The following is a 15,846-nucleotide window of genomic DNA, read 5'->3' as shown; positions in this document are numbered from 1 at the left end:
ATATCCAGAGGCAGTCCAGAGAGTTGAACTGCGGCGGTTGCTCGAGAGATACGAAACAGTCTAGGACCGGTCTGTGTGAGGAGGGTTTTCTTTTTTCTCCTCAATTCTTCAAATAGTCTCCAATATTTGACGGACGACTTGGTTCACAGCAGTTGTCCTGGAGGCAAAGTTGTTCGGAATGAGGAGTTCTATCATGTGCTATGAAAACATTGTGCACGTGTGAAACGTCACGTGATATACAGCCACCCATGTTGTGTTTTTTTCTGTTTACAGCGCCACCAAGTGGCCAGTCGCCGCATTCCTCTTCACGTGACCACGGGCTGAGCCCGTACACAGGTGTACCGAGTTGGGTGCAATTGTCTCATTCCGTTGGAGAGTTATAGCCGTTTAAGTAAAGCCCGCCTCGCCCACCCCCAACGTTTTGGCGTACCGTCGCCAACGTGGATGGAAATTCCAACTGTTTCCCGATCCCTGTTGGCAGTCGGACTCCAGAGAATCTTTCTGCACCGGTTTGGGTCAGATCGGGCAAAAAACCTAGGACTAGTGTGCAAAAGTAGGTTTTTCAGAAAATCCAAAATACCCGAAAATCTCGCCAGCGCGACCACCCAATCCGAGGCATGCATCTTGTTCGGCTCGAGCCAAGGATTCCGGTGATGTAAGACACTTGGGTCTGCGACCGACGGTCGAGGAGTTACAAGCCATTTCGTACTTTTGATCGCTGCAGCGCCACCTTGGGGCCGATCGGGGCGAGCCTTGGTGAGGTTGTAGTACCGGGCCGGTCCTACCATCCCTCAGAGTTTCAAGTCTCTACCACGGACGCTTTGGTCTGCCCGCTCACTTTTAAGGCGGAATGTTGATGATCCAAAATCCCAGGTTGCACTCCAGAGTGTCGTGCTGTGCACTCTGTTGTGATCCATTTTCGGTGTCAACCAATCTGAGCTGAGCTTGTTTGCCGGCGACCTTAGACCCTCTCGCCGCGGCCCAGGTGGGCGTGGCCTTTGCCGGCTCCCCCGCCTCGGCGTCGCTGCGTCATCGCTTCTCGGCCTTTTGGCTAAGATCAAGTGTAGTATCTGTTCTTATCAGTTTAATATCTGATACGTGCCCTACCCGGGCACCACATATTAAATTGATTTTTGGTCCTGGGAGATGGCATAGGGGCTTGCTCCGTCCACTCCACGCATCGACCCGGTATTGCAGTACTTCTGGGAACGGTGCACCCTCCTAAAGTGTTCAATGAAAGAAATGTAGTGGTCTTGTGTGGCAGAAGGTGATAATGGAGCTAGTGTGAGTGGGTGTTGTAGGTGATCATGTGCTATACTAGCCTGGGTAGAATTGTGGTGTAAAAACAAGACAAAAAGGAACCCCTGTTCCTCTGTCAGTTTAACATCTGATCCGTCCACTATTCGGGGACGGCGCATTATGTACATTTATGGCTCATGGAGCCGGATGCGGAGCGTGCAAAAAAAAAAAAAAAAAAAAAAGCCCCTTTTTTGACTGGCAAACCGCTGGTGAGGATTGGGGAGAGGGGCAGGGTGCTTCTGACTGAAGGCCTGGGAATTCATACTTACCTGGCAGGGGAGACACCATGATCAGGAAGGTGGTTCACCCAGGGCGAGGCTCGGCCATTGCACTCTGGGTTGTGCTGACCCCTGCGAATTCCCCAAATGTGGGAATCTCGACTGCATAATTTATGGTAGTGGGGGACTGCGTTCGCGCTCTCCCCTGGACAACACTGGTTAAAAGGGCAGATTGTTAAAGCTCCACTTGAGGTTCTTTTGTTTTTTGTTTTTTTTTCTCCACTTCTTCAATATCCAGAGGCAGTCCAGAGAGTTGAACTGCGGCGGTTGCTCGAGAGATACGAAACAGTCTAGGACCGGTCTGTGTGAGGAGGGTTTTCTTTTTTCTCCTCAATTCTTCAAATAGTCTCCAATATTTGACGGACGACTTGGTTCACAGCAGTTGTCCTGGAGGCAAAGTTGTTCGGAATGAGGAGTTCTATCATGTGCTATGAAAACATTGTGCACGTGTGAAACGTCACGTGATATACAGCCACCCATGTTGTGTTTTTTTCTGTTTACAGCGCCACCAAGTGGCCAGTCGCCGCATTCCTCTTCACGTGACCACGGGCTGAGCCCGTACACAGGTGTACCGAGTTGGGTGCAATTGTCTCATTCCGTTGGAGAGTTATAGCCGTTTAAGTAAAGCCCGCCTCGCCCACCCCCAACGTTTTGGCGTACCGTCGCCAACGTGGATGGAAATTCCAACTGTTTCCCGATCCCTGTTGGCAGTCAGACTCCAGAGAATCTTTCTGCACCGGTTTGGGTCAGATCGGGCAAAAAACCTAGGACTAGTGTGCAAAAGTAGGTTTTTCAGAAAATCCAAAATACCCGAAAATCTCGCCAGCGCGACCACCCAATCCGAGGCATGCATCTTGTTCGGCTCGAGCCAAGGATTCCGGTGATGTAAGACACTTGGGTCTGCGACCGACGGTCGAGGAGTTACGAGCCATTTCGTACTTTTGATCGCTGCAGCGCCACCTTGGGGCCGATCGGGGCGAGCCTTGGTGAGGTTGTAGTACCGGGCCGGTCCTACCATCCCTCAGAGTTTCAAGTCTCTACCACGGACGCTTTGGTCTGCCCGCTCACTTTTAAGGCGGAATGTTGATGATCCAAAATCCCAGGTTGCACTCCAGAGTGTCGTGCTGTGCACTCTGTTGTGATCCATTTTCGGTGTCAACCAATCTGAGCTGAGCTTGTTTGCCGGCGACCTTAGACCCTCTCGCCGCGGCCCAGGTGGGCGTGGCCTTTGCCGGCTCCCCCGCCTCGGCGTCGCTGCGTCATCGCTTCTCGGCCTTTTGGCTAAGATCAAGTGTAGTATCTGTTCTTATCAGTTTAATATCTGATACGTGCCCTACCCGGGCACCACATATTAAATTGATTTTTGGTCCTGGGAGATGGCATAGGGGCTTGCTCCGTCCACTCCACGCATCGACCCGGTATTGCAGTACTTCTGGGAACGGTGCACCCTCCTAAAGTGTTCAATGAAAGAAATGTAGTGGTCTTGTGTGGCAGAAGGTGATAATGGAGCTAGTGTGAGTGGGTGTTGTAGGTGATCATGTGCTATACTAGCCTGGGTAGAATTGTGGTGTAAAAACAAGACAAAAAGGAACCCCTGTTCCTCTGTCAGTTTAACATCTGATCCGTCCACTATTCGGGGACGGCGCATTATGTACATTTATGGCTCATGGAGCCGGATGCGGAGCGTGCAAAAAAAAAAAAAAAAAAAAAAAGCCCCTTTTTTGACTGGCAAACCGCTGGTGAGGATTGGGGAGAGGGGCAGGGTGCTTCTGACTGAAGGCCTGGGAATTCATACTTACCTGGCAGGGGAGACACCATGATCAGGAAGGTGGTTCACCCAGGGCGAGGCTCGGCCATTGCACTCTGGGTTGTGCTGACCCCTGCGAATTCCCCAAATGTGGGAATCTCGACTGCATAATTTATGGTAGTGGGGGACTGCGTTCGCGCTCTCCCCTGGACAACACTGGTTAAAAGGGCAGATTGTTAAAGCTCCACTTGAGGTTCTTTTGTTTTTTGTTTTTTTTTCTCCACTTCTTCAATATCCAGAGGCAGTCCAGAGAGTTGAACTGCGGCGGTTGCTCGAGAGATACGAAACAGTCTAGGACCGGTCTGTGTGAGGAGGGTTTTCTTTTTTCTCCTCAATTCTTCAAATAGTCTCCAATATTTGACGGACGACTTGGTTCACAGCAGTTGTCCTGGAGGCAAAGTTGTTCGGAATGAGGAGTTCTATCATGTGCTATGAAAACATTGTGCACGTGTGAAACGTCACGTGATATACAGCCACCCATGTTGTGTTTTTTTCTGTTTACAGCGCCACCAAGTGGCCAGTCGCCGCATTCCTCTTCACGTGACCACGGGCTGAGCCCGTACACAGGTGTACCGAGTTGGGTGCAATTGTCTCATTCCGTTGGAGAGTTATAGCCGTTTAAGTAAAGCCCGCCTCGCCCACCCCCAACGTTTTGGCGTACCGTCGCCAACGTGGATGGAAATTCCAACTGTTTCCCGATCCCTGTTGGCAGTCAGACTCCAGAGAATCTTTCTGCACCGGTTTGGGTCAGATCGGGCAAAAAACCTAGGACTAGTGTGCAAAAGTAGGTTTTTCAGAAAATCCAAAATACCCGAAAATCTCGCCAGCGCGACCACCCAATCCGAGGCATGCATCTTGTTCGGCTCGAGCCAAGGATTCCGGTGATGTAAGACACTTGGGTCTGCGACCGACGGTCGAGGAGTTACGAGCCATTTCGTACTTTTGATCGCTGCAGCGCCACCTTGGGGCCGATCGGGGCGAGCCTTGGTGAGGTTGTAGTACCGGGCCGGTCCTACCATCCCTCAGAGTTTCAAGTCTCTACCACGGACGCTTTGGTCTGCCCGCTCACTTTTAAGGCGGAATGTTGATGATCCAAAATCCCAGGTTGCACTCCAGAGTGTCGTGCTGTGCACTCTGTTGTGATCCATTTTCGGTGTCAACCAATCTGAGCTGAGCTTGTTTGCCGGCGACCTTAGACCCTCTCGCCGCGGCCCAGGTGGGCGTGGCCTTTGCCGGCTCCCCCGCCTCGGCGTCGCTGCGTCATCGCTTCTCGGCCTTTTGGCTAAGATCAAGTGTAGTATCTGTTCTTATCAGTTTAATATCTGATACGTGCCCTACCCGGGCACCACATATTAAATTGATTTTTGGTCCTGGGAGATGGCATAGGGGCTTGCTCCGTCCACTCCACGCATCGACCCGGTATTGCAGTACTTCTGGGAACGGTGCACCCTCCTAAAGTGTTCAATGAAAGAAATGTAGTGGTCTTGTGTGGCAGAAGGTGATAATGGAGCTAGTGTGAGTGGGTGTTGTAGGTGATCATGTGCTATACTAGCCTGGGTAGAATTGTGGTGTAAAAACAAGACAAAAAGGAACCCCTGTTCCTCTGTCAGTTTAACATCTGATCCGTCCACTATTCGGGGACGGCGCATTATGTACATTTATGGCTCATGGAGCCGGATGCGGAGCGTGCAAAAAAAAAAAAAAAAAAAAAAGCCCCTTTTTTGACTGGCAAACCGCTGGTGAGGATTGGGGAGAGGGGCAGGGTGCTTCTGACTGAAGGCCTGGGAATTCATACTTACCTGGCAGGGGAGACACCATGATCAGGAAGGTGGTTCACCCAGGGCGAGGCTCGGCCATTGCACTCTGGGTTGTGCTGACCCCTGCGAATTCCCCAAATGTGGGAATCTCGACTGCATAATTTATGGTAGTGGGGGACTGCGTTCGCGCTCTCCCCTGGACAACACTGGTTAAAAGGGCAGATTGTTAAAGCTCCACTTGAGGTTCTTTTGTTTTTTGTTTTTTTTTCTCCACTTCTTCAATATCCAGAGGCAGTCCAGAGAGTTGAACTGCGGCGGTTGCTCGAGAGATACGAAACAGTCTAGGACCGGTCTGTGTGAGGAGGGTTTTCTTTTTTCTCCTCAATTCTTCAAATAGTCTCCAATATTTGACGGACGACTTGGTTCACAGCAGTTGTCCTGGAGGCAAAGTTGTTCGGAATGAGGAGTTCTATCATGTGCTATGAAAACATTGTGCACGTGTGAAACGTCACGTGATATACAGCCACCCATGTTGTGTTTTTTTCTGTTTACAGCGCCACCAAGTGGCCAGTCGCCGCATTCCTCTTCACGTGACCACGGGCTGAGCCCGTACACAGGTGTACCGAGTTGGGTGCAATTGTCTCATTCCGTTGGAGAGTTATAGCCGTTTAAGTAAAGCCCGCCTCGCCCACCCCCAACGTTTTGGCGTACCGTCGCCAACGTGGATGGAAATTCCAACTGTTTCCCGATCCCTGTTGGCAGTCGGACTCCAGAGAATCTTTCTGCACCGGTTTGGGTCAGATCGGGCAAAAAACCTAGGACTAGTGTGCAAAAGTAGGTTTTTCAGAAAATCCAAAATACCCGAAAATCTCGCCAGCGCGACCACCCAATCCGAGGCATGCATCTTGTTCGGCTCGAGCCAAGGATTCCGGTGATGTAAGACACTTGGGTCTGCGACCGACGGTCGAGGAGTTACGAGCCATTTCGTACTTTTGATCGCTGCAGCGCCACCTTGGGGCCGATCGGGGCGAGCCTTGGTGAGGTTGTAGTACCGGGCCGGTCCTACCATCCCTCAGAGTTTCAAGTCTCTACCACGGACGCTTTGGTCTGCCCGCTCACTTTTAAGGCGGAATGTTGATGATCCAAAATCCCAGGTTGCACTCCAGAGTGTCGTGCTGTGCACTCTGTTGTGATCCATTTTCGGTGTCAACCAATCTGAGCTGAGCTTGTTTGCCGGCGACCTTAGACCCTCTCGCCGCGGCCCAGGTGGGCGTGGCCTTTGCCGGCTCCCCCGCCTCGGCGTCGCTGCGTCATCGCTTCTCGGCCTTTTGGCTAAGATCTAGTGGTCTGGTCGGACGTCTGAGACAGCGATCGCCTCTTGTTGGACTTGGTCTCGTGTGTTGCTTGTCACACGGGACATACACCCTTCAGGAGGTACATTGACAAGCGGCTTTTAATTGACGACTCGTTCTACGAGGAATCTTCTGGTTTTAAGGTAAGCAGGTTTTAATTTATTTATTGTATATTTATTGTTGGATTTTAGCCGCAGCAGGCTAGTGGTGCCTCCAACATGTCGGCTGCTCGTGCCGGCATGAGGAGGCACCACAGCGTGCGTTTTAAATTTAAGACAAAGGAGGATGGCACTCTCCAGGCGATGTCCAGGCTGGACTTTTCCAGGAAGTGCATCCAACAGACTCTCGGTTTTAAGGCTACGGATATAAACTGCTTGTTGACTCTGCCCCTGAATCATGGCTTTGATGTTAGTTTTGCTTCTGCTTCCTTGCTAAGTACTTTTTGGGCTCGGTATGAATTGTGTAAAGCCAATTTCTCCATGTTCACTGTGGAAAAACTTACTGATAATTCACTGAAAGTGGTGATTGTCAGGATGTTTAATGAAACAGTTAGTGGAGAGGACATTGCTGTATGGTTGGCAAGATATTGCTCTATTCGTGGTCAACCAGTCAAGGTTTTAGATGAAGACGGTATCTGGAGCTGTGCGTGGAGAGTGCCCATTAAACAATGGGCAGATCCCAACAGCTACCATGGCCTGAGTCAAATTCCTTCTATGATTGTGTTGGGAGAGAATAGAGGTTACATCCATTATCAAGGGATGCCCAAGCTATGCCGCAAGTGTGGCCAACTTGGGCATCTCGCCGAGGCGTGCCAAGAAGTAGTGTGTAGGAAGTGCAGAGAAATTGGACACACTTTTGAAGAGTGCAAAAATGGCAGAAAGTGCAACCTCTGTGGAGAGTCATCCCATCTCTACAGAGACTGCCCTCAAAGCTTTGCCAACAAGCTAAAAAACAACAAAATGGCCGCCCCACCCAAAGACCAAACGATAAAGGAGGCGGGCCCTGAGGTTTTGGCGGGAAATTCAAATCCTCAGCCAGCCTCAGGGATTGGACCGGAAGAAGGAAGTGGGGCGGCCACAGGGGCGGAGTCAACTCGAACAGCTGGTCAGGGGGAGGAAGCCAATCCTCAAAATGACAACGGTAAAGAAGAGGTGGACGACAAAGAGGAGGAAACGGCTTCCTCCCTCGTCACCGTGTCTGAGGCTAGTGGGTCAACTAGTGGGAGTGAGACAGATTCTTCTCTTCCCAATGCTCAAGTGCAGAAAAGAACTGCGAGATCTCCTCTGGTCCAAACAGAGGAGAAAAAGCTGCGGGTAGCTCACCGGCTAGATAGTTCCCCCATGGAAGATCTAGACCGTGTGTGGCCCACAGACTCTCCTAATGAAGTATCTTTTCTGCATTTTAAGCTAAGAACATCGACGCCAAAGGCTTCGCAAGAGGTTCTCTCTGTGAGCCCTGAGACGTCAAGCACTTTCCTTCCTGATCCCAGGGTTTCTGGGCAAAAGGAAAGGCAAGTGCAACAAGAAATAACATGATTTTAACAATACCTCTGTAGTCCCCTCTTGATGCTTTTAAATGTCTCATATCTTTTTTACCATACTGCTCATGGCTCTCACTATCTCCACCATCAATGTGAGAAGTGTGAGGAGCAATATTCGAGCACAGAGCGTTTTATCCTTTTTAAAATCTTTTAAGTCAGATGTGTTTTTATTACAAGAATGTGGCCTGCCTTTTTTAACTAATTACAGGATGTGGGAGGAGATTTGGACCCCAGGAGTTTCCATCTGGAGCGGGTCCAATTTTAACAAAAATGACGGTGTCGCTATTTTAATCAAAAATCCCAATATTTTGGTGAAGGGCAGCACTGTGGTGAGGGATGGGCGGGCAATTTTAGCTAATCTGACTTTTTTAGGTAAGGATTTTAACGTTCTTAATGTTTATGGTTTTACGGAAAAACAAGAACGATATGAGCTTTTAGAAGAATTGCAACCCCACATGCTGGGTAGGGCTCCCCTAGTGGTAGCAGGGGATTTTAACTGTGTTTTAACTCAGAGAGATAGGAAGAGGGTAGAAGATTTTAAAATGGACAAAACATCGGTTTTATTGCAAAATTTAGTAAGGGATTTTAACTTAGTTGACTGTTTTAAAACATTGCATCACAGAGAGGAGGGCTTCACCTGGTTCAGTGGTGACGGCACCAGGGCCTCTCGAATCGACTACATTTTTACAAGGGACTGCCCGCCAACCGATGCTACATTATCCCCCCCTCTTTTTTTCTGACCACATAATGCTATCCTGCACCCTTTCACTGCCCTCGGGTGTGACAGTAGGGGGAGGGCTGTGGAAGTTGAACTGCTCTCTGTTGGAGGATGAGGAAGTCGTTAGAGAATACAGAGAGCAGTTCAACCGATGGCAGACCCTCCAAGACTTTTTTGACTCACGAGCACAGTGGTGGGAAATGGTAAAGGAAAGGACGAGACAGTTTTTTAAGAAAATAGGTAAAGAGAAAAAGAAAAAAGAAAACAGACGCATGATGGGGTTGCAAAAAAGACTACAGAGGTATTTTAATCTTTTAAATAGTGGGTTTGATTTTAGTGAAGAAATCAAAGAGGTTAAAAAAGAGATGTCGGAACTAGTTGAGGTCAAAAGCAGAGGCATTATTTTTAGAAGCAAAGAGAGAGAAATCGAGGAAGGCGAAAAATGCACTAGATACTTTTTCAAGAAAATCATTGATAGAGGTGGAGCAATAGTCAAACTGAGAAATAAAGAAGGAGAAACAATGACAGACACAAAGGATATAATATCAGTGGTAGAAAGTTTTTATGAGGAACTGTATGAAGAAAAGGTAAGTGATGATAGCATTTTAAGAGAAATTTTAACAAACATTGAGAAAACAGTTAAAGAAGATATTGCCATGACAAATGATTTTAATCTCTCTGAGATAGACAAAAGCATTAAGAAATTCAAAAAAGGGAAAACTCCTGGAGTTGATGGACTTCCTCTAGAATTTTATTTGACCTTTTGGGACATTTTAAGACAAGACCTTCTGACTGTTTTTAATGACCTTGACAAGACTGACCAACTCCCTGACAGTTTTAGGACCGGTTTAATGACTTTACTTCACAAAAAAGATGACAAGACTGATATAAAAAACTGGCGTCCTATAACCCTTTTAAACTTTGATTGTAAACTTTTTAGCAAACTTTTAACAACACGTTTATCAACAGTTTTAGCAGACCTGATCCACCCGGATCAAGCCTGTGCCGTCCCTGGGAGGAAGATCACGGACAGCCTTATTCTGATAAGAGATGCCATCTGTTATGCGAGAGACAGAAATATTCGGCTGATAGTTTTAAATTTAGACTTTGAAAAAGCATTCGACCGAGTCTCGCACCATTACTTATTTCAAGTTTTGGAAAAAATGGGGCTTCCTAGGAGATTCTTAGCTTGGGTGGGACTGCTGTACAAAGACATAACCAGCAAAATCCTAGTTAATGGGAATCTTTCAAAAGCGATAGACATACGCAGCGGTGTCCGTCAGGGTTGTCCATTATCTCCTCTCCTGTATGTGGCGTGCATTGAACCCCTAGCACAGGTTTTGAGAAGGGATAGATGGATCAATGGACTGACTATACCCGGGACTGGAGGACTGACGGCAAAGACTGTTTTATACATGGACGATGTCAATCTTTTATGCACGGACGTTTTATCAATCCAGAGGACTATGGACTTGACAGACTGGTTTGGGAAAGCATCGGGAGCAAAACTTAACAGAGAAAAGACACAGACACAGTTTTACGGCCCTTGGAAACCCAACGAGCTTGCTGGCCTCAACTGCACTATTAAAAAGACTGACTTAAAAATACTGGGCATCAAATTTGACAGAGACGGGGGAGGGAGTGGAAATTGGCATGACGTGATGGGTAAAGCAAAGAAAAAATTGGGTTTTTGGGGACTGAGACAGTTGACGTTGGAAGGAAAGGTTTTAATCATAAAAGCTGTGATTTTACCATTGTTTTTACTGTTGTGCTCTGTTTTCTTCCCCCCCAGATTCTTTCTTGTATCCTTGGACCGGGCCATGTTTTATTTTATCTGGGGGTCTAAATGGGAGAGACTGAAAAGAACCACGATGAAGAAAGCACCACAAAATGGAGGAAAAGGCGTTCCGGACCACTACTTGTTTTTAGGAGCTTTTTATACTGCACAACATATGAAATATGCCCTGACCCCATCCAAACAAGAAAAAACAGCAGCCATGGCCCGGTTTTGGATGGGGTCCTTTTTAAGAACTCATAAACTATTAAAGACAGATTTGAAAATGCCAGTCGCCTTCGACCAACCCCCAGCATACACCTACATAAAGAAGTTTTTAAAGAATTTTAATTTGGTAAAAGAAAGTGTCGCTGTTTTAACAAATTGTCGCTCTATCCTCTCCCTTGTGCAGGAGCGGGAACAAGTGTGTCCAGTCCGCGGGCTCACTCAATGTGAAGCCCAAAAGGTTTGGCGGAATGTGTCCCACTCAGCTCTTCAGAACCGACACCGGGACCTGGCTTGGATGGTCGCCCATGAGATCCTCCCGGTCAGGGCCGTGATGCACTCCAGAGGCATGTCCAAGGATCCCATCTGCCCACGGACCGGGTGTGGCGCGCCCGAGACCGTGAGGCACGCCCTCTGGGAGTGCAGTGCTGTGAGGGACCTGTGGACGACAGCTGGCCCCCAGCAATTCCCGTACCTGCCAGTAGGGGGGGTCCCAGACTACCCTATGGGGAGAGGAGGGGTGAGCCAAGAGGACATCCGAGCAAAAACAACACCTAAGCTCTGGCTCACCATCCTCTGCATAAAAGACGCCATTTGGACCTCCAGAAACCTACTGGTAGGAAAGCGCATGCAGGTGCCCCTCCACGCCATCATCCAGCTGGCCAAATCAAGGCTGCAGGGTTACACCGCATGTCGCCATTCGGATGTGGGGGTCAGAGCTTCACAGGAAAAGGTCCCCACAGCCACGAGCCCTGACTGCCCGCAGATGCCCCCAACACCCTAGGCGGAGCAGTGGTGCCACGGTTAAAGAGGATCTCCTCTGGGCCCAGAAGGGCTGGGTCTCTGGGACTGGTTCTGAGGAGCTGAGTGGAGGTCTTAAAATGGTTATAAGGACATACCTGCTCCTGTACAACGGAAGAGAGAGCTTTTAAAGCCTGTTTTTATTATTTTATCTGTTTATTTATTCTATTCTCTTTTACTATCTTCATTCATTCATGTTTTTTACGTATTTACTTCTAGATAAACACATACAACTGTTATACTGTTGCTCGAAACCAAAATGAACATGTGAACATGCTGGAAAAAAAACATAACAATGAAATGACGTGTATATGAATGTAATGGAACAATAAAAAAATGTCAAATCAAAAATCTGTTCTTATCAGTTTAATATCTGATACGTGCCCTACCCGGGCACCACATATTAAATTGATTTTTGGTCCTGGGAGATGGCATAGGGGCTTGCTCCGTCCACTCCACGCATCGACCCGGTATTGCAGTACTTCTGGGAACGGTGCACCCTCCTAAAGTGTTCAATGAAAGAAATGTAGTGGTCTTGTGTGGCAGAAGGTGATAATGGAGCTAGTGTGAGTGGGTGTTGTAGGTGATCATGTGCTATACTAGCCTGGGTAGAATTGTGGTGTAAAAACAAGACAAAAAGGAACCCCTGTTCCTCTGTCAGTTTAACATCTGATCCGTCCACTATTCGGGGACGGCGCATTATGTACATTTATGGCTCATGGAGCCGGATGCGGAGCGTGCAAAAAAAAAAAAAAAAAAAAAAGCCCCTTTTTTGACTGGCAAACCGCTGGTGAGGATTGGGGAGAGGGGCAGGGTGCTTCTGACTGAAGGCCTGGGAATTCATACTTACCTGGCAGGGGAGACACCATGATCAGGAAGGTGGTTCACCCAGGGCGAGGCTCGGCCATTGCACTCTGGGTTGTGCTGACCCCTGCGAATTCCCCAAATGTGGGAATCTCGACTGCATAATTTATGGTAGTGGGGGACTGCGTTCGCGCTCTCCCCTGGACAACACTGGTTAAAAGGGCAGATTGTTAAAGCTCCACTTGAGGTTCTTTTGTTTTTTGTTTTTTTTTCTCCACTTCTTCAATATCCAGAGGCAGTCCAGAGAGTTGAACTGCGGCGGTTGCTCGAGAGATACGAAACAGTCTAGGACCGGTCTGTGTGAGGAGGGTTTTCTTTTTTCTCCTCAATTCTTCAAATAGTCTCCAATATTTGACGGACGACTTGGTTCACAGCAGTTGTCCTGGAGGCAAAGTTGTTCGGAATGAGGAGTTCTATCATGTGCTATGAAAACATTGTGCACGTGTGAAACGTCACGTGATATACAGCCACCCATGTTGTGTTTTTTTCTGTTTACAGCGCCACCAAGTGGCCAGTCGCCGCATTCCTCTTCACGTGACCACGGGCTGAGCCCGTACACAGGTGTACCGAGTTGGGTGCAATTGTCTCATTCCGTTGGAGAGTTATAGCCGTTTAAGTAAAGCCCGCCTCGCCCACCCCCAACGTTTTGGCGTACCGTCGCCAACGTGGATGGAAATTCCAACTGTTTCCCGATCCCTGTTGGCAGTCGGACTCCAGAGAATCTTTCTGCACCGGTTTGGGTCAGATCGGGCAAAAAACCTAGGACTAGTGTGCAAAAGTAGGTTTTTCAGAAAATCCAAAATACCCGAAAATCTCGCCAGCGCGACCACCCAATCCGAGGCATGCATCTTGTTCGGCTCGAGCCAAGGATTCCGGTGATGTAAGACACTTGGGTCTGCGACCGACGGTCGAGGAGTTACGAGCCATTTCGTACTTTTGATCGCTGCAGCGCCACCTTGGGGCCGATCGGGGCGAGCCTTGGTGAGGTTGTAGTACCGGGCCGGTCCTACCATCCCTCAGAGTTTCAAGTCTCTACCACGGACGCTTTGGTCTGCCCGCTCACTTTTAAGGCGGAATGTTGATGATCCAAAATCCCAGGTTGCACTCCAGAGTGTCGTGCTGTGCACTCTGTTGTGATCCATTTTCGGTGTCAACCAATCTGAGCTGAGCTTGTTTGCCGGCGACCTTAGACCCTCTCGCCGCGGCCCAGGTGGGCGTGGCCTTTGCCGGCTCCCCCGCCTCGGCGTCGCTGCGTCATCGCTTCTCGGCCTTTTGGCTAAGATCAAGTGTAGTATCTGTTCTTATCAGTTTAATATCTGATACGTGCCCTACCCGGGCACCACATATTAAATTGATTTTTGGTCCTGGGAGATGGCATAGGGGCTTGCTCCGTCCACTCCACGCATCGACCCGGTAGTGCAGTACTTCTGGGAACGGTGCACCCTCCTAAAGTGTTCAATGAAAGAAATGTAGTGGTCTTGTGTGGCAGAAGGTGATAATGGAGCTAGTGTGAGTGGGTGTTGTAGGTGATCATGTGCTATACTAGCCTGGGTAGAATTGTGGTGTAAAAACAAGACAAAAAGGAACCCCTGTTCCTCTGTCAGTTTAACATCTGATCCGTCCACTATTCGGGGACGGCGCATTATGTACATTTATGGCTCATGGAGCCGGATGCGGAGCGTGCAAAAAAAAAAAAAAAAAAAAAAAGCCCCTTTTTTGACTGGCAAACCGCTGGTGAGGATTGGGGAGAGGGGCAGGGTGCTTCTGACTGAAGGCCTGGGAATTCATACTTACCTGGCAGGGGAGACACCATGATCAGGAAGGTGGTTCACCCAGGGCGAGGCTCGGCCATTGCACTCTGGGTTGTGCTGACCCCTGCGAATTCCCCAAATGTGGGAATCTCGACTGCATAATTTATGGTAGTGGGGGACTGCGTTCGCGCTCTCCCCTGGACAACACTGGTTAAAAGGGCAGATTGTTAAAGCTCCACTTGAGGTTCTTTTGTTTTGTTTTTTTTCTCCACTTCTTCAATATCCAGAGGCAGTCCAGAGAGTTGAACTGCGGCGGTTGCTCGAGAGATACGAAACAGTCTAGGACCGGTCTGTGTGAGGAGGGTTTTCTTTTTTCTCCTCAATTCTTCAAATAGTCTCCAATATTTGACGGACGACTTAGTTCACAGCAGTTGTCCTGGAGGCAAAGTTGTTCGGAATGAGGAGTTCTATCATGTGGTATGAAAACATTGTGCACGTGTGAAACGTCACGTGATATTCAGCCACCCATGTTGTGTTTTTTTCTGTTTACAGCGCCACCAAGTGGCCAGTCGCCGCATTCCTCTTCACGTGACCACGGGCTGAGCCCGTACACAGGTGTACCGAGTTGGGTGCAATTGTCTCATTCCGTTGGAGAGTTATAGCCGTTTAAGTAAAGCCCGCCTCGCCCACCCCCAACGTTTTGGCGTACCGTCGCCAACGTGGATGGAAATTCCAACTGTTTCCCGATCCCTGTTGGCAGTCGGACTCCAGAGAATCTTTCTGCACCGGTTTGGGTCAGATCGGGCAAAAAACCTAGGACTAGTGTGCAAAAGTAGGTTTTTCAGAAAATCCAAAATACCCGAAAATCTCGCCAGCGCGACCACCCAATCCGAGGCATGCATCTTGTTCGGCTCGAGCCAAGGATTCCGGTGATGTAAGACACTTGGGTCTGCGACCGACGGTCGAGGAGTTACGAGCCATTTCGTACTTTTGATCGCTGCAGCGCCACCTTGGGGCCGATCGGGGCGAGCCTTGGTGAGGTTGTAGTACCGGGCCGGTCCTACCATCCCTCAGAGTTTCAAGTCTCTACCACGGACGCTTTGGTCTGCCCGCTCACTTTTAAGGCGGAATGTTGATGATCCAAAATCCCAGGTTGCACTCCAGAGTGTCGTGCTGTGCACTCTGTTGTGATCCATTTTCGGTGTCAACCAATCTGAGCTGAGCTTGTTTGCCGGCGACCTTAGACCCTCTCGCCGCGGCCCAGGTGGGCGTGGCCTTTGCCGGCTCCCCCGCCTCGGCGTCGCTGCGTCATCGCTTCTCGGCCTTTTGGCTAAGATCAAGTGTAGTATCTGTTCTTATCAGTTTAATATCTGATACGTGCCCTACCCGGGCACCACATATTAAATTGATTTTTGGTCCTGGGAGATGGCATAGGGGCTTGCTCCGTCCACTCCACGCATCGACCCGGTATTGCAGTACTTCTGGGAACGGTGCACCCTCCTAAAGTGTTCAATGAAAGAAATGTAGTGGTCTTGTGTGGCAGAAGGTGATAATGGAGCTAGTGTGAGTGGGTGTTGTAGGTGATCATGTGCTATACTAGCCTGGGTAGAATTGTGGTGTAAAAACAAGACAAAAAGGAACCCCTGTTCCTCTGTCAGTTTAACATCTGATCCGTCCACT

General features: G+C 49.0%; 10 non-coding genes and 1 pseudogene across 10 annotated transcripts; all 11 read left to right on the top strand.

The window, feature by feature from the left end:
* The first annotated feature begins 1,031 nt into the window (after nucleotides 1–1,031).
* On the top strand, nucleotides 1,032–1,222 carry LOC148996882 (U2 spliceosomal RNA). The gene has a single exon (XR_016149164.1). It is a non-coding gene; the product is annotated as a U2 spliceosomal RNA (small nuclear RNA).
* A 338-nt stretch (nucleotides 1,223–1,560) lies between these two features.
* On the top strand, nucleotides 1,561–1,725 carry LOC148996881 (U1 spliceosomal RNA). The gene has a single exon (XR_016150548.1). It is a non-coding gene; the product is annotated as a U1 spliceosomal RNA (small nuclear RNA).
* A 1,113-nt stretch (nucleotides 1,726–2,838) lies between these two features.
* LOC148996880 (U2 spliceosomal RNA) lies at nucleotides 2,839–3,029 on the top strand. The gene has a single exon (XR_016149163.1). It is a non-coding gene; the product is annotated as a U2 spliceosomal RNA (small nuclear RNA).
* A 339-nt stretch (nucleotides 3,030–3,368) lies between these two features.
* On the top strand, nucleotides 3,369–3,533 carry LOC148996879 (U1 spliceosomal RNA). Its single transcript, XR_016150547.1, has one exon. It is a non-coding gene; the product is annotated as a U1 spliceosomal RNA (small nuclear RNA).
* A 1,113-nt stretch (nucleotides 3,534–4,646) lies between these two features.
* Nucleotides 4,647–4,837, top strand: LOC148996878 (U2 spliceosomal RNA). Its single transcript, XR_016149162.1, has one exon. It is a non-coding gene; the product is annotated as a U2 spliceosomal RNA (small nuclear RNA).
* Nucleotides 4,838–5,175: 338 nt separating this feature from the next.
* Nucleotides 5,176–5,340, top strand: LOC148996877 (U1 spliceosomal RNA). Its single transcript, XR_016150545.1, has one exon. It is a non-coding gene; the product is annotated as a U1 spliceosomal RNA (small nuclear RNA).
* A 6,539-nt stretch (nucleotides 5,341–11,879) lies between these two features.
* LOC120475322 (U2 spliceosomal RNA) lies at nucleotides 11,880–12,055 on the top strand (annotated as a pseudogene).
* A 338-nt stretch (nucleotides 12,056–12,393) lies between these two features.
* Nucleotides 12,394–12,558, top strand: LOC120475299 (U1 spliceosomal RNA). Its single transcript, XR_005621914.2, has one exon. It is a non-coding gene; the product is annotated as a U1 spliceosomal RNA (small nuclear RNA).
* Nucleotides 12,559–13,671: 1,113 nt separating this feature from the next.
* On the top strand, nucleotides 13,672–13,862 carry LOC148996876 (U2 spliceosomal RNA). The gene has a single exon (XR_016149365.1). It is a non-coding gene; the product is annotated as a U2 spliceosomal RNA (small nuclear RNA).
* Nucleotides 13,863–14,201: 339 nt separating this feature from the next.
* Nucleotides 14,202–14,366, top strand: LOC148996875 (U1 spliceosomal RNA). Its single transcript, XR_016150544.1, has one exon. It is a non-coding gene; the product is annotated as a U1 spliceosomal RNA (small nuclear RNA).
* Nucleotides 14,367–15,476: 1,110 nt separating this feature from the next.
* Nucleotides 15,477–15,667, top strand: LOC148996874 (U2 spliceosomal RNA). The gene has a single exon (XR_016149161.1). It is a non-coding gene; the product is annotated as a U2 spliceosomal RNA (small nuclear RNA).
* The last annotated feature ends 179 nt before the right edge of the window (nucleotides 15,668–15,846 follow it).

Source organism: Pimephales promelas, chromosome 2, assembly GCF_988280905.1.
Source record: "Pimephales promelas chromosome 2, fPimPro1.hap1.1, whole genome shotgun sequence".
Taxonomy (NCBI): domain Eukaryota; kingdom Metazoa; phylum Chordata; class Actinopteri; order Cypriniformes; family Leuciscidae; genus Pimephales; species Pimephales promelas.
Note: the sequence above shows the minus strand (reverse complement) of the source record. Positions and strands in the feature narration are given on the sequence as shown.